At 36.5% G+C, this 24,764-nt stretch overlaps 1 long non-coding RNA gene across 3 annotated transcripts in view; it reads right to left on the bottom strand.

Annotated features, from left to right (window-relative positions):
• LOC103464165 (uncharacterized) overlaps positions 1–24,764 on the bottom strand; it is a 91,429-nt gene that overhangs the window by 43,607 nt on the left and 23,058 nt on the right. For 2 of the 3 annotated variants that reach the window (XR_533607.2, XR_001776496.1), the window contains exon 1: positions 2,010–2,326. The exons of the other annotated variant lie outside the window; for it this stretch is intronic. This is a non-coding gene — a long non-coding RNA (uncharacterized LOC103464165). Of the gene's footprint in view, positions 1–2,009; positions 2,327–24,764 lie in introns of those variants that run through there. 3 annotated transcript variants of the gene reach the window in all.

The raw sequence follows: 24,764 nt of genomic DNA, 5'->3' as shown, positions 1-24,764 counted from the left end.
CGGAGATTAATTCAGCTTTTAGACAGCGTTATATTTTATTTATATGTAATTGTATTGGGAAAAATCTTATATATAATGCAGTTGTGTATACAACCTGCAACTATATATATATATATATTTTTTTTTTTTCTATGATTTGCCAATTTGTTTTTCAGACCAGAAGTTACAGCTATTATGGTGTTATTTAAGTGAGGAATTTGACACACACGCACGCACACACACACACACACACACACACACACACACACACACACACACACACACACACACACACACACACAAAATTCTAATTGTTTCATTAGATGTTTTTCTCACCTATTTATATACATCTACTACACACACCAATTGGACACAGCTTCTTGGAACCCTGAAAAGTGGGCAGAGAGAGACTGGTGGGCAGATGGGCACTGGATAACGTCTTTTATTTCCACCATTGAGCAGTTCCACACCTTGGATAATAGGAGCCAATTCAGTTCAGCCCATAAAAAGGTTTATCAGTTCCTGTCAGCATGCCCTGCAGGGGTGAGGCGACAAATAACAAGGTAGTGAAAAAGAAAAGTGGTGGTAGTCCAGCTCCCTAACCTGTTTCCTCTCTGCCAATGGCCATCTGCATGTTCAAAAAAACTCTCATTTTTGCGCATGAATCGAGATACGCATTTAGAGTCGAAAGTCATGTTTGAGAAGCATTAGAGGCAGATATTGAGGTCACATGATGCAGCTTGGATGCATCTCAGAAACGTCACAAAATGTCAAGCACTGCAAAGGCTGCCAAGTAAAAGATTATTCCTTAAAAAAAAAAGTCCTAGCTTACAGGATTATTTGAAAAATGTTCAGTAGTAACTTGTAAAACATGATTCTTGTGTATATAAATAGCACAGCTTCTCTTAAATGTTTAGCAAGAAAAAGACAAGTACAGTAAAGTCTACTTTTAATATTATGTTGGTGAATTTAAATACAATTAGTTTCTTTTGCCATTGTGTTCAGGCAAATGGGATTCACTCACTTATCAGCACTTGAAAATAATGTATTTCTGGAAGAACTCACTTTTTAAGCGAGGGATTCAAATTATAGCCCTCAGCCTGATTTGACAGGCTTGTCAGTTTCAAACTATATTTGTATCTCCTTCCTGGTAATATATAAAAAAATGACTGAGAAGTCACTGTAGGCCTCATTAAAAAAAATCAAATTACATCTAAACCAGATTTTAAAAATCCTCTTCCATTATAAATAAAAACAAGTTAAAGAATAATAATGATTAGTAATAGAAGAAAAACATTCACTATTTACTAAGTAAGCAATGAGATTAAGAACCAAGAATAAGCAAGAAAAATAAAAAATAAAATGTAATTTTTAAAAACTAACATTTTTATTTTAGTATTTTACACTTTTAGATTTGTTTCAGGTTCCTTTTTCATTTTGAAAAAGTTTTGGAGGCACAGTCGTGAGAGCTCCTTCCCTGCGTTTGCCTTATGCTTGCTGGAATAAATTGGTACCATATGGCACGATGACAGGATCACTCAATCTTCTGTGTACCTGAACACCACATTAATCATTTTTTGGGGGATATTCTTTCCCTTTCATCACACAGGAATTTTCCAAATAGCCCCAGCCTTTATTTCTCTCACACATGTAGTGAATTTACATACACAGACTACACACTGGCCTTGTTAGATGCCAGACCGTTTGACCGAGTTCAAGCTGGAGCAAAACAAAATGTTAAGGTTAGGTGTCAGGTGAGACTTTCTTCCTGCTCAACATATTGACTTACTTTTCTTGTAATGCAGTTAAACTACAGACCTTGTTTAAATTAACTTTCCTGGATGAGTGATGACATAAAGATATTTAAATACATTTCATGTTTTGACCAGGTAAAAACACCTGAATGTAAAAATTATTAATTCAAAGGAAAAAAAAAAAGATAATAATAATTTGAAGTACAAAAACAGACAGAGAAATTATTGCATTATAATATGCAACTTTAAATGTCTAATAAATATCTTTCCACCTACCTTTATATGCTGTCTATGATGAAATCCAATGAGCACATGGAAAGAAATTTAAGCTTCTTCCACTAATTCAGGCTAACAGTTTTTTTTTTTTTTTTGTACGGAGAAGGGTGGACAGAGTAAAAATGGGTGAAGTGTCCCAGAGGTGGGAAAGAGGAGGAAAAGAGACAAAATGGAGAGAAGGAAAGAGTGAGAAATGGGGGCAAAGAAGAAACTGTGGTCTTTAAAGCAATGTCCGCTTGATGAATCAGACATGTCTTATTTGTTGGCCTCACTGCCAGGGAATTTGCATTGATTATTTTCCCCTCAACAGATACATTTAAATCAATGTGGCACAGCGCAGCCGGAAAGTGTGAGAAAATGTGCAAGGCGCTCAGTAAAAGCCCACACAGCTGTAACCTTGCTCGGACAGGAGGAGCCACAGCTCCCCCTTCATGCCAAATGCATTAGATCAGGACTAAAAGCAGGTCTAAATAGCAGAAGGACAGCACCTCCATTTCTGATCTTTTGGTGAGAAAAAAAAAATAAAAGATCTCCTCTCATACCCATAGCAAGATTTCTGTGGGCTAATATGTCTTCATTAACTGCAACGCTTCACATATTTGCCAACTTGTGTTTTTTCACAAGTTTCACAGAAGGTGTTAGATTCCTTTTTACTCAGTTTTCTTTTAACTTTTTTTTATACTTATTTCACCTTTTCTCTCTTTTTTTTTCTAATTTCTTCATCTGTCTTGAGATTTAATTCTTATAGTGTTAATGTTGATTAGTTGAAATAAATCTGAAAAACATTTTGTTCCTAATCTATTTAAATAATAATAAATTAACGACACCAACAAAAAATCTGAATGATAAAGTTTGACATTTTGTAAATTTTAAAATTAGCTAAAATGATCTGGCCAAAATGTAATAATAATAAAAAAAAACTACTTCAACAAAAAGTATTTTTCTTCTTTTACACATTTGATCTAAATAGTCTTCTTTAAATAATACTTTGCAATTTCTGCATTTGGGAGAGAAATTCAAATTTAAATTTGTATTCATTACCAATTTTTCTGCAAAAACAATAGATTTGCATCATTATTTTATCAAGTACCCCAATTTTGCTCTCAAAATGTGAATAATTTACTAAATTATGTCAGTGAAAAGGGTCTTAAGTTGTTAAATATTTGTAAAAAGATCCATAAACAATTTAGGTAGACCCAGTGTGGAGCTGGATTTCTCCAATAGTGTCATAAGAAGGTTTTCTTTGTCTTTCATGGAAGTTCAGTCGAGGTCTCCTCTATCAAAGTCCTGTGCTGCCCCCTTGCAAGCGCAGAGAAAGATGGAACAAGGAGTCCTAACATTTTGAAAACACTGCAACCTGAAACAAAGAGTGACATTCTTAAACACTGGATAAAAAAAATAAAAAATGATGGCAACTTTTTTTCTAAAAATGTTGTGAAACACTTTTTTTTTCTTTTAGATTTGATTGACTATTAAGCTGGAGGCACTAAATAGTGAGTTTCATATTCTAATTGGGAGGACCATTTTTAAACATAATCCAACGCGTACACACACACACAGGCAAGGCACGGCACTCCCAACCTTTCTCTCTATTTCTGTCTCCCCTATTCCTCCCGTCTCATTGATAATTTCTCCAGGAGCTTCAGCCTCTCACGGTAAGATCAAAGTGACTGTCACACACTGCCAGTGGAGAACATTTCGTGAGCATCTCCACCCGATATATTATTCCTATGGATGATGAAAGAGTGTATACGGAGGGTGGAGATGACGCTGTTATGAGGCAAATGCAGAACAGGAAACATGTGCCTCATCACACTGGGTTTGTTGGCGTAGCAAGAAGTAGGGATTAGGGCAAAAAAGGAGCAAGCCAATCAGTGACTTGCATTTTTTTTTATAATTGTAAAGTAGCATTGCAGTCATTTTCTTGCAGAAAGAAAAAAAAAAACTTTGCTAACTGGCAGTAAACTGGGATAATAAAAATAAAATAGAATAGTCCCACATAGTAGAAAGTATGAGAAAAAAAACTATCAAGCAAATAACTTGCACACTACCTTCCATTGTTTTGGCTGTTGTATTTTCTCTGTAGGATTTAAAGTAAAGAAAAGACTCCCGATATCTCCTGACTRTCTCTCCTTTCTCTAAAAGGCACATCTTAAGTCAAACTAAGGCATACACTCGTCTCTCCCCTAGGGTGCAGTGGCAGTGGTGCAGAAAAAGTGAACTGCCAAGGACCCCACTGTTTAGCAAACACTCCTACTGAGGGGAGGAATTAATTATTCAGAGCCAAGGACCAAGGCAGCCCCATTTGATTGCACCACAAAAGAAAGGTCAGAGCTTTTCATATGAGGAACCTCCTGGTTTTGCATCCTGTCAGCTGAGGGAATGGGTATAGTATATAAGCCTGAATGACACTTTGCTTAACAGCTCAATTAAAAGGACAAGCTTATTTGGATGAGGATGTTTTCAACAGACACGTGACAAACAGCAGCAACATTTCACTCCTGCCGTGGAAAGACGTGAATTGTGAAATGTGAAATGTGACCAGTACTTCGAAATATAATTGCTGGTTGCAGGAGCAGTTCAGAAAACTCTGCAAGAGCTGATTATTATAAGACTTTTAAGATGAGAAAAATAAATTCACAATAGAGCGAGTTAGAATGATTGAAATCCTGCAACACCTGGAAGCAGTGCGAGCAAGTCATTTCTTACTTTCTGATTTAGCATGTGATCCATTACATTACTACGTTTGAATAGTTAATAGGAAATAATGAGCCTCAAATCAAATTAATAACATATTATTTAATCTGCTGGAAAATGACTTTCCAAAGACTGAAAGATCACTTGTCAAAACTCTGCACCGACTTGACCAATTTTTGGACTCTGAGAAAGTTTTGTGACCCTCTTTATTCCCTGTACCGTCTGCATAATCCGGACAAATTTCACGGAGAAAGGCCAAAGCTTTCTCTCCAGCCAAAGTGAAATGATAGTCATCGAGTCACTCCGAGCTCACAATGCCTCCTTCACGGAGCAGATCACGAGCATACAGTAGCCATGCAACCAGAACCCAACTACAGAACCCTTTGGGGGGGTTTCTGAAGTAAATCTGCCATTACAGTTGAATACTACTGAGGCCTCCCAGCATTGTGGTCCGTCACTATAAGTTATAATCTCTAAAAACTGGTGTGGTGAGCCCCAGCAGGGGATTAGGATGGGAGCCAGGACAGCAAATACTACAACCGTGCAACAGGGGGTGTCTCTCCCCTATTGGTGTGCCTCTATCCCAAACATCAAGCCCTGCATTTCTATTGGCTCTGTTCAGTGCACCTTCAGCCAATCATCGATTCGTCAGCTCATCATTCCATGGAAACCAGGGTTGCCTGGGGAAGACATCAACTCCATTGAGCTCCCATCTTCTTCCAGTAAGTCGAACCACAGTACTGAATGTAATTTCAAAAGGTCAAAAAGTAAAACAACCCGAAGTGAAAACAAACAGAGAAGCTAATATATTTTCAAGGAAGATTTACATATACATTCACACATGCAGGTCAACTCCTTCATGAATTGCAAGGCCAAATCATTAATAGTGCTTAAGTATAATTGCCAGTAATCAAACAGAAGGTTGTGTTTGCAAACTGAAGTGTCTAAATCTTAACTGTATAAATTAGCCTGCTGATTTATGCTCCTGGAATATTATGGCTAGGCAGAAAGATACAGATTGAAAAGGGGATAGGTCCTTCCTAAGATGATTTCTTGCAGATGTTTCAGCCATTATATCTCGCTCTCTAAGGTCATTAATTTCCCAGGTAATAAACCCCTGTGTTGTTAGCGCCCCCTCCTCCCTCCAACCCCTCAAATCCCATGCAGTACAAAGCAGCTGGGTGTACAGTAGCGCGTGTGTAGCTGCCAAATGGAGATGACAGTTTGCTCCATTGTTCATCAGTGAAACCACGGAGCCATGCTGAGTCTATAGCACAAGGATGAAAAATTAAACTCAACACCAAAAAATTAACATGCTGTAATACAGTCTGTTATTTGCCCCTAAAGAGATAACCATCATCACTTCAGGTCTGATACAAGTCTGTCCAGACAGTGTTTTAGCAGACTTATTGTAAATTAGAGCCAGACGTTTTTTTTTTTTTTTTTGCCGGTACTACACATGTAAGGATAATGATTTACGAGAAGGTCCTGACTGAAACACAATGTTGCCCAGTTTAAATCATGAAATCACTGTTTAGATCTAGAAGTCATTCTTGAAATGACTTGAAAAACAAATAAACCTCATATTTCCACATTTACAAACAAAAGCATCACTATGCTCGACACAGATACTGTCATAGAGGTAATACTCAATCGCTAAATAGTGAATACTGTTTCCTACATTAACAAGCAAGTATTTAATACTTGTCAGTGTGTAGATAGTGGAAATGATCAGGAGTTAAAGCTGCAAAAGGTTTACCTCTACATTTCATACCCTAAAAAAAAAAAAAATCTCCTCACAATATTTGAAAAAAAAGCCTAAAGGCCTGATTTTGAATACCTTTATTTAGACAAAAATGTGCACAGAAATAACTAAAAAGGTTTAATGTTAAATGTATTTTTCTGGGCTGAAGAAGCAATGGCTGTCTTAAGGTAACAATTAAAAACACAAATGACATGGAACAAATACACAAACTTTCAATAATTTTGATACTGTGGTGTTTTAGCTTTGGAAAATATTTCCAGAATTTTTAAACCACACTAGTTCAGTCTGGTATTTCCATTGGCTCTTCATATTTGGAACAAAAAAAATCTTTATTCCAGTTGCATCTATGTCTTTTAATAACAATACACACTAATAATATTTAAAGTTGTATTTATTTGTTTATTTTCCATAATTTAAAGAGGACAGAAACATCATTTTGTGTATGATTGTTGTTTGACTACTTGCATTTTTATTAGCGCTTACTTAGCTTGTTCATTTAGATCAAGGTTTTTATTTCCTTATATAGAGAGACACTTTAGTCGTATATGTTTTTATTTCTTTGTCTGTTTTACTTTGCTTTGGAAATTTCTGAATAAATTCAGCTGCAAAAGAAATACCTAAGGATCCAAATAGAGGTATCATGGGCTATGCCATTAGATTTTTGGAGGGACTCCTCTCATGACAAATATGACCCTATTTGGCAGTAAACTCAATCTTGATAACTATATCCAATTACACACCAGCATACAATTTTTTTTTTTTTTTACAAAAAAGTATTACAATATTTTTCTCATTTTAATCACATAGACAATCATTAAACCATCACAAAACTATTGTTGAACAGCTTTACTGAAAAAACTTTGAATTGCCCGAAACCAAAATAAAAGAAATGGAAGGTGAATTTCCCTTTTCAACAAACACATAAAAAAATCTTCACTCCCTAATCTTTTGATCAGGGTGTGGGGTAAAAGGAAGGTGTGGAGCACACATTTTCTAGTGTTTAATTTATTTATTTTTTTACTTACTTACTTGAAAGCTGGAAAAATGCACCAGAAAGAAGCAGGTGAGAAGACATGCTCTAGTTACCTTATCTAACTCCTGCATGAATTATGTACATTCATGAGTTAGAAGCAGCTGCGCATTGCACACAGGAGCTCATTTGTATGAGAAGGTAAAACATTTAGATACCAAGCTGAACTGATGCAGTTGAATGTCTCCACAGACAGATTTAATGCTGTAAGGAAGCAAAAGAGAGGACGTATTCAAAATGGCTCAGGTATTATCTACTCCACAGAGTGAGTGTCTCCCTTATCAGCTTTGAAGTCAGAAAAATGTAAAGGCTCCAGCATTTCATCACATTTCACACTAGAATATACCATACTGATAGCCACTTGCTGTTTTTTTTAGCAATTCAAAGGCTATCTACCAAAGAAAAAAGGGTGACGTTAAAAAAACCCCAAAACAATCTAGCCTTGATTGTTAAACACTTCAACGCCGAACCAGCCTCATGATCTTCTATGAGGCAAAACAGCAACACAATCTTTCCACTCACAACACAAGCGAAGATCTCCAGAGCAATAAACTGATTCTGAGAGCTCTCATCAATCTTTAATCCTTCCTGAGGCTCCGTGGGGCCGCAGCAAGTAAAAACCTCCCTGCAAAACCAGAAAGCGGCCAGATTCCAGCACATTCAAGGTTCAAGAAAAGGCCTAGAAATCACGTTGATGGGGCCAAATCAACTGAGGAGACCTTAAAGCTCCCTCTATCAGAGACACGTGCTGGTTTCAATCTCACATTTCTGGCGGCGCTCTTTTTAGTCACATGGTAAATCAAGGAAAAAAATGCACTCGACTGTTTATGAAGGACACTATCTTTATTTATTTTGCAGTTCAAATAAATATGTATATGTGTATGTCTATATCCTTTCAGGGTATTTCCATGTTTTATACAAAGTTGATGCACAAAATATGTAATACAGACAGGATGAGCTTTAACATGATAAATTATTGCATATTTCTGTCGCAAACGATGTAAGAAAATGTAATTTTGCAATCAAAGCAAACCCCCAATCCTAAGTGCTAGATGTTGTTTTGGGTTAGCCACTTCTTTACCAGTACCAAAAAGTCAAGGGCGGATCCTAAGCTGACATGATAGAGAACAGTCTAAATAAATGTGTCGTTGTACCAAACCCACAAACATAGCAGCTGCATGTAGCCTGTGAGTTGTTGCCAAATGAATGTGACAGCTCGCTCCACTGTAGATCACTGAAACCATGGAGCCTTGCTGAGTCTTAGAGCACAATGATGAAAAATTAATTCAGACGCCAAAAAAAAAAGAAGAAGAAAAAAAGAAGCGTCTCAGGAAGAGTGTGTTGTCTTTCCCCAGAGGATGTTCTCTGCTTAAATGTGTCTATTCTGAGTGGTAGCGGGCAGCTTGTAATGTGACCTAAGTAACTGCTGCTGACTGAGAGTTTGAGCTTTGGTCCCACCATATGTTCTCTCACAGGCACAACACTCTGCCCAGTACATTCATGTAAATGATTACATGGGAAACAAAGAGTTCCAAGGAGGCCTGAGAGTTAAGAGCGTGTTGAAGGGTCTGGTGATGTATGTTGGTTTCAGAGGAAAAGTCAAAGAGAAGGGTCCTGTTTACACTTGGTATGGTGAAAAAGAAAAAGAAAAATGTTGGTTGGATGTCGTTTTGAAAGTAAGGCTGCTCCGTGTGTGGGCTCTGGCACCGCCATCCACAATTCCTACGTCAAGGACACAACCTGAGAGGATATGGCAGGCGCCATTCTCACCATCTGCATCGTCGCACTCACAAAAAATATCTGTTTACTTTCAACATTAAACAAAACTCCCGAACAAGCTGGAGTGAAGCCAAACAGCCTCCTCTAGTCGTTCTTGCTAAGTCCGTATCAAAAATCTGACTTGCCTCCGAATAGTTTGGATTCGTGTTCGGGCTTGTTTTTATCAAGATATAACAAGCGAGCCAGGGGGGGAGGCAGCAGTGGGAGGGAGTCGACGCTAGTTCACCCGGTGCAGATGCAAAGCAGGTGGCCAGGTTGATGACAATGAACAGACAGCAATGGTGGCCTAATTTCTTCATGTCAAACAACACCATATGGCTCTTTTTTCCCTACTCTACCTATTTAGAAGCTGCATCAACATAAGTATGTGAGTAAGATAGTCCTTACAATTAATTAGAAAGGAGGAAGTGGGATGCACTTTATTCTATATACTGTGAAACATGCTCTACTAAGGGGAAAAATATATCCCCAGGTATTTATGTTATGTATGAAATGTCCTTGAAATCAGCTGATGACTTACTTTTTTCCTTCCGAACTTAGCATTAAATCAAAGCCTATAGCTTTTGTGAAACACTTTGGAGAATGGGGACATACTGAAATACTCTCTTGGACCTGGGCTAACTAAAAACATGGCCAATATGGCTCACTTTCCAGGGTWGGATGRTTGTAGTTGCATAATGGTCAAAATATAAACAAAGAAAAAGATCTCAATTGCCCCGCAAATTAGTTATTTATTGCTCCAGACAATAGCAAATGATGTTCATCTATGCGCTACGACAGTGCTGCAAAAACACATAAGTGTGCTTTTTTGACATTTATTATGGCTTTTCTCTTGCATGAAAAACAGGCAATGTATTTTTTTTGTGTGTTAATAGCAACTTTAAATGAAACAGGTTTTTAAGCATAGACTAGTAAAACCTGGTCTGACGGTAAGGCATAAAAAATAATTACAGTTTCTTGCACACAAATGCCACCATTATTGCTTACCCATATTTTACCACTTAAAACTGAAGTTTAAAAGAGCTCATCTTTGAAAAAGCACAAATTTAGTCATTTTAGCATTGCTTGTTTACCACAAAATATAAATAAAATTTACAATTTACAAATCTCAACACATTTCTTTTTTTCCAAAAATAAAATCAAAGAGGATATAAGACAGCTTTGCGAGCAGACCAACAACACAAGAAATTGACCCAAGGCAACGCTGCTTAAATTTATTCATAACCATGTGACTCATGACAGTGATGGCTGACATGAAGCCTTTGTAAAATTTAGATGGTGGCAGGTAGCAGAACTATCTGCAGAGTGGAAATGAGCCAACATCTGAAGTAAGAGCAAACAGAATACGGTGCCATATGGCTCCATTGTGGCATGATGCTTTGCAGAGATCGCATGACTTGCTGGCATTACAAATCGGAATGGAATCAGTGTTTTGAAATATGTTATTCACAATTTACTAAAATCGAATGTCTTTGTCAAAGTATTTTTCTTTATTCTAAAAAAAAAGCATAACCTTAGGTTAAATCCAAGGAGGTTGAAAGATTCTTAAATGATTACAAAATGTTTCTAAAAATGATGAATTGGGCCCAAAACAGAGGTCAAAATAAAAGACTTCAATTTGGGTAGCAACACAGAGAACTGAAGCACAAAATGACCTCACAAACAAACTTAAATAGTGGCTGTTCAGACCACTTCTGTCACACCGGGTAGAAATTACTGAAAAACTAACATACAAAAACTTAATTAACAAACAAATACTGGTCAAAACAATACTAATAAGTATTTACGTATTTTCTAAATTAAATAAATACTACTGGAACACAACTAGCTGCCAAAAACAGAAGAAAAATTAAAGGAATACAAAACACATTCCCCTTTTTCCTCTGGCAAACAAATGTAATGACCCGCTGAGGAGTTTATGCCAGCCATATTAGAAGAACAAAGCAGCACTCCAGCAGCAGCTCCAAAGGAAACAAGAAGAAATTACTCTGCTGCATTTCAACGAAAATATAGCAAACTGACAATTAAAGTTAACTAAATGTCTGCAGTGCAAATAGATAATGAAAGAGTCAGGCTAATAAAAATAATTTTAATTAAAAATGAAAATCTAAGCTGCCCAGTAATTGATATGTGAACTAATTTTAAGAATGAGCAGCTAAATAATTACCATCCAACATCTCTGGTGTGTGACAGCAGGAACAGCTGTCACAGAGGTACATAATTAAGGTATATCTAATACTTTATAAATACTTTGCATGCTATGATTACATTTTAATCCAGTTAATCTATAATGTATTTTAGTTAAACCTCCTATGATTAATCCCAGGTGTCATCATAACACAGAACTAGGTCTGTGCAGGAAACCATAGAAAGTTTTTGAGAGACAGCGCAGGGTTACCACTTACTGTGAGTTCCCTTGTTGAGGCGACAAGTAACGAGCAAATAGGTCTGTGCACCACATAATATAATACAGATAACAAAAGGGTAAGGTTTAGAACATGCCTTAGAGGGACAAGTGTGCCGAATGCATCAGTTCTTTGGAATGCCTGGTTTCTAATGGCACACTCACAGGGGTCAGCGCTAAGTGACAAAACAATATCAGTGGGGAAACATTTGCATCAAGGTGTACAAATATGCAAGTTGTCAGGCATAGAAAGCCTGGCCTTTCAATGTGACAGCAATCCCTTTAGGTGTGAGGAGAGTGCAGTTCAGTGGTGCAGGGAATGGCAAGAGATTTGGTGGTGGGGGACTGGTGAGACTGCGGAAGTTGCACGCAGTGAGGTGTGTGTCAGGGCACCCGAGACAAAGCCATGATTACACACAATGAGTAGAGCAGAGTGCGGCTGACACTAATGCAGTCCAAGGGGAGACACGAGACAGAGCACTTGTGACAACTGTGAGAGGGTGTCACTCTTTTGACAGACAACATTATGGGTACCAAATAGAGCAAATGTGGGTTTTTTCACTCTAATGTTTCAAGAAAACCCTAAATCAGTGGAAATGAATGCAAATGTATGTTAAATGACTGTCCACAAATGCTTAGCTATTAACTTAAGTCTTTTTCTAATATGTTTACAGCAGAAGTAACTGAGTTTGAACTGTTTTTTTTTTTTTACTTTAAAAGAACACCAAGAACCCAAATTAAACTTTAAGCTTAAGAAGAAATGTTGACTGAAAAAAGTTAAAACACAGTATGAAAATTAGACTAAAACTATTTTCCTGACAAAAAACATTTTATCGCAGAAATTTACCCAAACTGCAACAACAGAAAGGCAACATATCAAATACTGAAACCTGACAGTGTTTTTTTTTTATTATTCATTTTCAGCTTGATGGAACATCACAAAATCTGGGTCACATGCAGCTTCTTACAATCTTCTTTTTTCCAAAACTCTGAGGCACAGAAAAAGCAAAGCGCACCAATTTTAAAAATCAAAATGTTTTTTACTGGGTGGAAAAAGCTACTTTTTTTTACTTTTGTTTCACATTGCACCACATTTTTGGAAAAGGGTGACTTATTCAGAGTGCATTTTTTTTTACAACAAAGTTGTGCTTCTGGAATATGAGTCAAGTGATTTAGCTGTCACAAGTCTTACACAATGCATATTGTGAATTGTTATTCAGTTTTTAGAAAATAATTCAATAAACAAAAACATGAACCATTTTCTGTTGACATATGTGGTTCAGACCTAAGTTTATGGATCTGGTGCAAGTATGAAAAATGGAGTTCAAAGAGATTCCTAACACACTTTGTCTAAGCTTGAGTTATTTTGCAAAAAATAATGAGCGACAAAAGGAAGGTTTTAGATGTGATAACATTATAGAGACTTAGTCTGAAAGACTTAAAACCAGGAATAATTTTTCATCTCCTTCATATCTGTGCATTATTTGGTGTTTTTCAGTCTAGTAAAATGCAACTGAAGTTTGAAACTTAGATGAAAAGATATCAAGTTCGAAAGTCATATTTTCTATTTTGGCAAAGGTCAGTACAAAGAAAAAAAACTTAAATCCAAATAATGTACCCTTACAAAAGGTCTGAGTTATGAATCTCTCATGAAAACATCTTGCTGTCAAGGGAGATGGCACTAGCTAGGAGTAGCATCCACAAAGGAGGAAATAGACAATTCCTCACAATCATTTCTTCAGGACAGTTATAATACATCATGTTTTTGGCAAGCTAGGAAATTGTTAAACATCAAATTTTCAATTTTAGATAAAAATATATTTAGTTAAAACGCAGTACAAATCAATTATATTCAGCTGTTTAATTTATCTAAACAAAATGAATGAAGCATCAACTTAAAAAAAAACAAAAATGTTTTTCCTATTGCATAATTTACACAAGAGGGAAGTGCTACAAAAGCTTCTTTATAATAAGATTTAACAAGGAACCAATAACAATATTTTATCTGTCAAGTTTTTTTCTAGGTCAACCTCTGTCTGTGTTTGACAGTTGTGGGATCAAGATGTTGTTGCTCTAGATTGTGTCCCCTTAATGGAATGTTTTTTTACATATGCTGTTTACTGTTTCTTATCTGAGGTCAAAATAGAATGATCTGAGTATGCACAGCTGAGCTTGTTTGCCTGACCTTTTAAATTTTACAGACTACATTTTTCCCCAAAGAGCTCATGGTTGGAGTTTATAAAATAATCATTACAAGATTCAAAACCTCAGACTTAAAATTCCAGAGATAAATCACACTCGGTAGTTTCAAACACAGCATCATCATGGAGTATCTTGCCTCCCAGATGAGACGCCATTGTTGAAGTTGCTGAATGCCTTCTGCATTCCTTCAAGAAAGTTGAGTCTATTTACAAATGCTGCCGTACAGAAAGCCCAAAGGCAACCGTGTCACAATGAGAAGCGGGATTACTGCTGCAAATGACGGATAATTCATATCAAAACATAATAATATTCTTTATTTTAAACATGCGCCAAGCTTTGAGCAAGGACTAACCCTCCCTGAACACCAGTCAGGGTGTCACTGTAAGCTCTGCTCTCTTATGATTTCTGACTGGGAGACACTTTTGGGAAAATCAACAAAGATGAACTCTTCATCATCTTGGCAGGTAGGTCTCTTTACAAATTACCTTTTCCCCTCCATCCATCACACAGGGGAGTTCACCTGCATCTGTTGCATGATGCTTTGCTGCTCACTGCTCCCACATCCCACACTTGTCTGCAGCTTATCTCGAAACACTGCAAGAATGCCATAAAAAGCTGTGCATGGATAACAAATGAGCAAAAAAGGCAACACCCAAAGCTGGTTTTCTGATCTTTTCTGTATCCATAGGGGTTTTGAGATTAGCTCTGCAAACAACTGAACTACTATTCTATTAAGACTAGTTTTGATAGCTACTCAAAGCAGCTGTTGAAGTTGCCACAGGTTACCATCCTTTGGTTTCATTTACACTTGAAAGCAGCCCCGCGTCAGCCTTCTGTTGGGTTGCTCTGCACCTCATTCACGTACAGCATCCGATGATTAAGCCAATGTGAAACACTAATAAGCAGCAAGCAACACCCGGTGGACTTGCCTAATTGGGTCAATCAAAGATGATCTACGGAGACTCAGCGGGGAGAGCAAGAGCTTTCAGTCTGATGGAGGTTTTGCAACTCTCTGCATAGACCACTGCAAATGAATACGCAGAGGCTTGTGAACATTATGATGTGGGCCTCTGATTAAAGGAACGAGTCTCCTGATAGCTTGGCAGTGACACTGCATATATTGAGGAGTTTCTTTGGATCTGACATCTCTTTACATTATTCTCCTTTCTCCTATTTGCTCATTGAAAGGGAACAGCCTAGTTAGCATGGAACATGCTGTGCAAACCCTTAACTCCACTGTGACCGAGTCCCAAAAGACTTGATTTCAGAGCTTCTTGTCCTGCATTTTGCATTCTGATTGACCGAGTGTTGAGGCCGGCAGCTGTCAGGTGGGAAGCATGCATTTAACAAAGCATTGTTTCCCTCATTACGTTTAACAGCAGCCTCTTTTATTTAGCATAACTCCATAAATTTAAATCAAATTACATTAGGCAATGCCTGGTTTCAGTTAATGATAGTGCAAACGAATTAAATAGCCATTTTGTCATCAAGAACACTGAGCCTTATCAAATATGCAGTCCCTCGCAAATGCATTTATGCATCTTGAACTTTTTCAAATTTTCTCACATTACGAAGTTCAATGTATTTTATGGAGATTATGTGGCAAACAACACTGTGTTTCTTTTAGAATACAGATAGTTTCCATAATGTCTTCCTTCTTCTCATCCATCAGCTATACACACTTGCCATTGAAAGGTTGCAGAGAGGATGGTGTCCATCTCCACTGGTCATTAGGCGAAAGGTTGAAGTACAACATGTGTTTACAGGTCACCAGTATTTCATAGACTAACACCATTATATAGTATATAACAAAGACATACCGAACAAACATCATTCACACACACACCCACGCATGCACACAAACGCATAAGGTCATTCAGAGTAACCGCAGTCTAAAAATGCATGTGTTTGGACTGTGGGAGAAAGCTGCTGTACCCACACCAAATCCAATGAACCCACAGGGAGAACATGCAAATTCCATGCTAAAAGAGCCTAGCCCCAGATCCGCTAAAGCCAAAGTGATAATCACAGCGTTACTTTGCAGCAACTATTCCTCTCTTTGCAATTATCCCTATTTTTTTTTTACCATGTAGCTTTTAAAATCTGAAAACATAATTATCAGATTCTATGCAATGAGAAGAGACAAAAATAGGAAAGAATCAAATTAATTCAAATGGGCCAGAAAAAAAAAAAAACAACAGCAACTAACGAAAGAAAAAAAAATAATCCTCTGGGGAAACACCAGACTAACTATGCTGTGCTTAAGAATAACATATAATTGTATTGAAAAAGCAGAAAACTATAAACATAAAATATAAAATAAGATTAGGGATCAATGGTAGGAGCGTATTATAATTTTCACTTTAGTTGCAAAAATATGTCATAAAATCTAGATTGCTACAAGTAGAAAATAACAAAATATAATTTAATCAACTTGCAATTGTTAACTGACTTTAGAAATGTCTTCATTTTCTAAGTCACTTTATTGCTTTTTAGAATTAACGTAGTGTGGAAGAGTGAGAATTTTTGTAAAGAAAGAAATAGTTAGGAATATATTACACCAATGTAGTTTGAAAAAATAAAACAATCTAAATTGTTTTTTTCTTTTTTATAAATCTTAGAATAGTTATCATGTCTTGAAGGATTTATGTTCTATCATTTGCACTTTTTGGCCCACATGGAAGGTAGACAATCTGTTTTAGGAATCAGTGAGTGTCTACTTTCTTCTTGTTAATGTTCTTGTGTTGAATGTTTGGGGTTATTGTAATTCTCAGAGGTACAAACTCATTAAGAGGAACAAAAGTGGTAAAGATGCACACCTTGCATCTGCAAATTATTGTTTGCATATATTCTGAACATAAATCATATTCAGTCAAGTTAGTTTTGCACCATAAACCTGTTTTACCCACACCCATTGCCCGTAATGGGGTGACTTCCATACAATGGGAGGCCCACACATCTGTTTTAAAACCACTGCCATTAAGCTTTACTGCCAAAAGATTTATATATATTCTTGGGGTGCTGCGCCACCACAGCATATATAGAAGCCTTTTTTTTTTTTTTTAATCAGAAGACTATCTTATCACAGAAATATCACCAAAATGCTCAGAGAATGTTTTTTTTTCTTTTTCAAATTGAATGTAGAATGCCTGTGTTTTTTGCCACTTAACTTCCAACCCAAAATAGTTAATCTAAGATTTTTCTGAAATGTGGTAGGTTTATCCCCATGAACTCCTAAGAATATTTCATGGACTGATCAAAAGCTTCGTCGATGGAACTGATGGACATTTGGAAATCTAAACATCTGGAGTGCCTAAAATCTGTTTACATAGTGTGCTTAATTTTTAAAAGAAGTTTATGGGCAACAATAAGTGTAATAAATAAAACTGTAGCAGCTGCTATGAGCATCAGGGAGTTTTTCAGTCTTACGCAAGTGAAATATGCAGACAACAGATGCACATGCTGCAGGAAAAAGGGAACTAGTTAAGGGCTAACAAAATAAATGTAACAGAGGGAGAAAAAAACAACTGTTTGCATAAATTGTAGATACAATGTAGAATTTGTGTTTGAAAGACTTTAAATAAGGGTGCAGATTTAAGTACCAGTAAAATTAATTAAATGAATTAAATACCTTATTTAATGAAAACAAGACATTAAAGAAATTCTATTTAGAATTATGGGTGAAGTGATTTTCTTATTACAAAAACATACATAAAAATGAGTTACAAACCATGAATAATTGTGCATAGTAGTCTTATGCTAAAGTCGATTTTTATATTTGTATTTTATATCAGGCTATTTTGCAGGTATGAAAGCRTGATAGCTGGTTGTTTTTGCATGTTAGCATGTTGTGAATATGTTATGGATGTAAACAAATACACACTCATTGCGAAACCTAGGTGATGCTTCAGAGCACTTACAGCAGACTGTGTTATAGTGACTGAACTGTCTTGACATCTGATTGCCGCTGTCAGCAACAAGGTCTCTAAATTTTTAACCAAACCTTTTGTACTCTAGAGCAAGTAAAAAATTAATCACTACCCGAGATGAGAAAGTTTTTCTGCATTCTTTTTTTTTTTTTTTTTTTTCCTTTGGCTGCGGCCATTAAATAATCCTGCAGTCACTGCTGCCCGGACAGCGTGTAATTCCTTTTGACTTTTCTTTCCATTTGCCTGGAGGATAGAGCAGTTTAAAAACATTTCTGCACACGGGAGCATGACTAACAGGTAATCTATCTAATTATGGCAAGGGAGGGGTTCCCCTGTAAAATATTGAAACGCTTCCATAACCTCTGTTTCACCCTCCCTGTATACAAGCCTCTGAAACAGACACACTCCTCATGGTAGCTGTATGTCATAAAGGTTGGATGTGCAGACGTCTGGTTGAGTGGGGAAATGGGGTCTTCAGCTGTGCCTTTCCACTGGTGTCAATTCAAAAGCTAGGATGAGTTCAGAGAATCACATCAATCACATAAGATAATGGAATTGTGAGGGAAAGTAAAGTAACAGGAAAGCCTTATGATATAATAATCCAGCATCATTGCTTTGCATTAAACAGTGCAGTGCTTTTTATGTCAGGGAGCTGTTGATTTAGTTTGTGGCACTTCTTGAAAACTCATTTCCAATTCTATAATACTTCTTTATATTCTTAGGAGTTTTTCTWACTCTGTTGCAGTCAAGAAATGTAGGCTTTATTGGAGAGTTTCTATTTTAATGTATTGCTTTTCAGCATTTCAAAATTTATTTCTACAGAGCAAGTTTTGAAATTTTTTCAGTAAATTGGAATATGTGTTCCAATAAGGCTCRCTTTTCAGATTTAATGTAACTTTTGAAAACAACAACCTTTAAGCAGGAATGAACCATGCTTTCTATTGAACCCACTTTTCTGCATTAAAAATATTTTATTTCATTAACTTTAAGTAGAAGAATCATCACTTCACTCACTTCATCACTAGATCTAATATATAATAGATACTGACAAACTAATATACTGTAAACAAATTTCAATTCAGAAACAACACAATTTATCGTGCAAATTGTGCTGCGGTGGGACATGAAATCAACTTTTTATATATATTTATTTTGTTATAATGTTATTCCTTCATCAGAAAACACGCTTGGTGTGTTRCTTTGATTCTTCCATGCAATTGTAAAAAAAAAATCCTTAAATCTCACTCAGCAGTCATTCAGGGATGCATAAAGGCTTGCTCTCACAAAGCACCACCTATTTCCACAAAACTCCTCCTTGGAGCTTCAGTGTCGAGCCGATCTTCCGCCTGACAGAGCATCCCGTCRCTGCACCTTCCCCACCCAGCTCCACCAGACTATCCACAGCAGCAATTATATAACATGTTGTATATCAAAGATGACTTAAAAGAAACTTGACTTTGCAACTTCATTCTTACCAGCATTCCGTTAAGAAGTAGTTCATGTTTTAAGTTTAGCAGATGAGTAGTTCCACCATGTGTTTGCTAATTGCTGGTGCTAGTCTGAAGGAGCTGAGTGGGGCGTCACAAGGAGTGATGCTCTTTGAAGTGGAATTGCAGCTTGGAGACTGCAGCTCCAAGAAAGATGCTGTGTGGAAAAGATTTTGCTCGCCTTAGGAGATTAAACAWTTTTWTACAAAWGCATGAAAGAATCAAAGCAGAACTCCAGGTATGTTTTTGATGAGGAAATAACATTATAACATGATATAAAGCTCCATCAAGTTGATTTTTCATAATGCTGTCCCTTTAAAATATTTCTAATTTCGGCATGGATGGCATTTTAGAAGGTGAAGCCAGTTTGACTGTACAGCTATGTAATATATGAAGTACTTTATTGCATATTTTACAGCTACCCACATTGGTTTAACACCTTGAAAACTCTGAACCACTGCCAGATGATATRTTTTCCGCCTAATTTCCATTTAGACAGAACATGTTGAACACTTGTAACCTTGCTTGGGWTCTTAACTTTCTTCTCACTTATGCCATGTTCTTATCCATCTGCCCGTCTTTCACTGTGCACATTGGACAACTTTCTGAAGTTTGCTGTCTGCATTAAAGATATCTCAAGTAAAACAGTATTTAATACATTACATACAATATGTTTGAAAAACTTTCCAGTCCTACTTTGATTACCAATTCCCCCGTCACTCTATTACACATTTTCCCTTCATTTTTATAGTGGGTAAAATTATTTAGCTGTGAGAAGATTCTAACCGTTAGTATAGGATCTCCCATGTTTCACCCGAATCCAAACAGTCCTACAATGCTTTTGTAGGACATTTGAATTTGGACATTCACATTTGTTCACACCTTTCATGGTGCCGACCACCTGGATAAACCCCTCCTGCCTCAGTGTATGTCATACCCCTAAGCATAAAGGTGTGGTTTCCTGACAGATGAAAACATAGCAACATGACAGAGACGAATGTCTATGAATTCGGAAGAGAAGGAGATAATTTTGGCTGGACATAAAAATATTTTATGTTATGTTACTTATTAACTGTTGCTGATTAAGTTGTCAAGTTAAAAATAGAGAAGAAGACGCAGGCRGAATGTTTCCCCCAATGAATGTTCTTCAAGAAGAAGAGCTGATTAGAGGTGATATAGTCAGTTGGTCGAACAGATGCAGGAGATGGGTAGTGAGTGACAATTTACATATTACTGCATCACTTGTTTTGATGACCTCATCAGCCATTGTTCAGTTGCTCAGAATGAGCAACGAACACACAACATGTCCGCCACAGTTTCAGAGAGATTAACAGTCAACCTGTTTTTGGAAACTCACAAACAGCTGTGGCTTCCAGTTTCAAGATGGGAATATACATCATGTCATTGAAGTTTTTTAGCTGATCTGGCAGARACTGACGGGTGAATTTGTGTTATTTCTATCTCCTGCCCAAATTGAGAGCATTGCACAAGATTATTGGAGACTGTGGAACTTTCCAATTGTGTTGGAGTAGTGGATGGAAAACGCTGAGCAGGAAGTACATGCCACCAGATACAAATTCACAATGATTGATGTTGGGTCATACACTGTGGAGTTTTTGTGGCAAAGTTATTTTGGATTTGCTTGAAAAGCTGGACAACTTGCTCTGCCGACACCTGCACATCTGCCTGGCATGGATATCAGTWATGCAGTGATTGTCCATTTTGAAATAAGAAACTTTTTGTATACTACTGAAGGAATCTTTATCATTCATGACTAAGATGATAGAGAGATTCTGACAATGTTGTTTGTAAAAGACTCATTTTTTTATTTGACCTTTATTTATACAGCCTGTCGCATTGACATCCAAGATGGAATTTGTTGCCTCATTTGTTTGCTGATATCTCACCTGCTTTGATCAAACAAAAAAGTTAATTATTCCAATCATTCATTTTTTTCTTGTGCTTGGGTAAGATATTTGAGAAATATTTTAACATCCACAAGATTTCCTCCCATAACTTAGCTGAATTTGCACTTTGAAAATAAACTGTAAACGGTATTTATATTTTGAGACAACAAAAATCCCTCTGACATTTAGCTGTGTAAACACTCATAGTAAACCTGACAGTAAGGTGTTGATATTTCCTGGAAAATTCACTGGGGGAAAGTATGTTTGCTTTTCCAACATGTTGACACAGAAGCTATTTACTAGGCCTAAAAATAGGCAGRATGTGGCATTTAGATAAACAAATACAAAGAGGTATGCTAATGGTGTAATGGCTTAATTACAAYGAATCAGTATGTTAACACTTTTGTGCCTTGTTAATGGTACAGTTGTGYAGTTTATTGACAGWGATTAAACCAGAACACAAGAAATGAACGTAAAGCAGCTAATCAATGACTGAGTTGTTCACTTTGCATTCAAATGAACACATTGATTGATCAGMTATGTAACTTAACAGAGTCAAMCTTACTGGAAATAATATCCCAGTTCACAAATCACTGGAAAAGACAGTGAACCTCCATTGCATACCACTGCCATTATTACAAAAAATKAGAACAAAATTAATAGWTTCCCATTAATGAACACRAACACATTAATATTAACTTAACTTCAGTTTAGTCTTGAAGTCAAGTTAAGTTGATTGGTGTAGCACATTTCAACAAGATAGTTCAAAGTGACAAAATAATAACATRATTAAAAACATAACACATTAAAYAAACATRAAACTAGCAACAAACATTACATGTTGTCAAATRCCACCATGAAGAATAATCATCATCAAATATAAAATATATTAAAATATGTTCCAATTATTAAGTGAGGTTTTAAGCTTGATTTAAAGGAACTCAACGTTGTGGCTGGTATGCAGTTTTCTGGAGGTTTGTTCCAGATTTGTGGTCATCAAAAGGGAATGCTGATTCTCCACATTTAGTTTCAACTGTAGGGACACAGAGTGGACTTCAACCAGAAGAGTTGAGTTGTCTGAAAGCTTGACACAATGACAACAGATCTTTAGTGTACTTTGGTTCTAAACCATTCAGTGATTTATAAACAAAATATTACTTTCCAGTCTGTTCTCTGAGCTACAAGTTTCCAGTGGAAGGACTTAACGCCTATCCATGTGTGTGACATAAGACAAGGTTTAACGGGTTTTGCTCAATTTTGGATTAATCAACCAATTCACACATCCATGAGGAGCATTTCTCCATGACAAAAAAATCTGGTTACCAAAAGGATACTTTCGTAGAAAGCAAACTGCAATGTTTTGAATATGTACTTTCTATTAAAGATAAATAAACCTGGATGNTTGACACAATGACAACAGATCTTTAGTGTACTTTGGTTCTAAACCATTCAGTGATTTATAAACAAAATATTACTTTCCAGTCTGTTCTCTGAGCTACAAGTTTCCAGTGGAAGGACTTAACGCCTATCCATGTGTGTGACATAAGACAAGATTTAAGGGGTTTTGCTCAATTTTGGATTAATCAACCAATTCACACATCCATGAGGAGCATTTCTCCATGACAAAAAAATCTGGTTACCAAAAGGATACTTTCGTAGAAAGCAAACTGCAATGTTTTGAATATGTACTTTCTATTAAAGATAAATAAACCTGGATGYGGCRGTGGTACAGGGGTAAAGCGAGTGACCCATGTCCGGTCTGAGACCTGACCTGTTGACCTTTACCGCATGTCTTCCCCTTCTCTCAAAACCCATGTTCCTCTCAATTCACTGTCAAAGGTCACAAGAGCCAAAAAAGCACTTAAAAAATATTTGCTGAAAAAAATGATACATTTTATTGTACATTATCATTCAATGAAAAACATACTAATATAATTTTTATTTTTTTTTGTACATCCTCATGAGGCAACCTTGTGGATGTTGCCTCATTCACAAGGACAGCACCCAATTTTGGCATGCATAATAAAGAAGAAAAGCCGATCATTTGCWCTTTTGAAGGGTGATCGACATCCTTCAAAATATTTAAAACACCCMAAACATTTTTTGATAGAATAAAAACTTAGGGCTATGGGAGGCCTTCATGCTTTTATTTKAAAAGATCAATTGCTTCAAGGTTGAAGACCGTATCCTCTTCTTGAACTAATTGAACTAATACTTTTTCATTGAATCTTTTTTTTCTAAGAACAAACACAGTGTTTTAGAAATAGACWAAATGAGCCTGGCCTCAAGTAAAACTGATATTTATGTTTCATAAAAGAACACAACAAAGGCTCGCACTTTTTTACTCATCAGGTTGACTAATACTATTCAAGGCAGTAGAAATGGCAAGGTCACAAATATTATATGCGAGAGTATGAAAAGAAAAAAAAAATCCAATTCTGGGTCCTGAGCTGAATGAAGGGGGAAAAAAACAAAAAAACATGATAAAACACCCTGACAATCCTGCTCTCTTTAAACACATAAATACATCAAGTAAAGAAAGAAACCAACTAAATAAAAAGAAACAACTAAGAAAAGGAAAAAACAAGTGGCATTGTTTGCTTATGCATTTCCATTTTTCTAAATGCCCGCCCCCCTGTTGGTTGTGAGGGGCCAGGACTCTTTGACCACCACCATAGCTGCAATTCCTCCCACACAGGAGAGAATGGAATGACATTTACCAGAGCTGCAAGGCGGTAATACATTTTTTTGTGAAATGGCACGACTGAAATATGCAGGACTGAAAAGCCCCATGCTGGGCTTCACTGGGACTCCTTCACACTAGCCTGCTAAGCTCATTCAGATGGGAGCTGTAATTACAAGCATGGAGGCAAGGCTGAACTAATTCATGAAAGGTGTAAAGCTTCGGCAGGCCAAACATTGGTGAGTTTTACTGTTAGAAAACCTTTATTTGTTTAACTGCAGGCACCATGGCTCTGATCTTTGCAACAGCTTCAATAAGTTACTGGAACCACAAATCATGTCTTTGTTTCAAATGATCAGTCTCAGTTGGACTTCACTGAGACGGAACTAATTTAGGAAAAATATACATGCACAAAAAATACAGATCACTGGGGGTTTTGCTAAAAAAAAAAGGAAAAAAAAAAGCATAGACAGCCCATAATTCTCTGTGTGTATTTTTAAGTTTTTCCATTGAAATGAAGGCTGGGAACATGAAACTATGCTTTTCACAGTTCCAGTGGTTCTTCGTCTTCATTGTTTTTAAACTAGAGTATAGCAACATTAAAAATATTTTCTCTAATTTTCATGTAACTATCTGCTTTTATCACCAGGGGTTTTTAATTGGAGGGATCATTTGTGTAGGCATCTTTTGGAAAATACAATTATCTCAGTCATAAAAATGTATATATAAAGGTTCAGAAACGTTCTCAAAATCAAGTCACTGAGTGGCAGGTCTYTACATTTTTAGATGTGTCTACTTTGATAGATTTCATTAGAAAATGACCCGTTGTCCAATCTAACAAAATTGGCAGGTTTCCTGCAAAACTGAAAACA

The sequence above is a fragment of the Poecilia reticulata genome, linkage group LG4 (genome assembly GCF_000633615.1).
Source record: "Poecilia reticulata strain Guanapo linkage group LG4, Guppy_female_1.0+MT, whole genome shotgun sequence".
In the NCBI taxonomy this organism is placed as follows: domain Eukaryota; kingdom Metazoa; phylum Chordata; class Actinopteri; order Cyprinodontiformes; family Poeciliidae; genus Poecilia; species Poecilia reticulata.
Note: the sequence above shows the minus strand (reverse complement) of the source record. Positions and strands in the feature narration are given on the sequence as shown.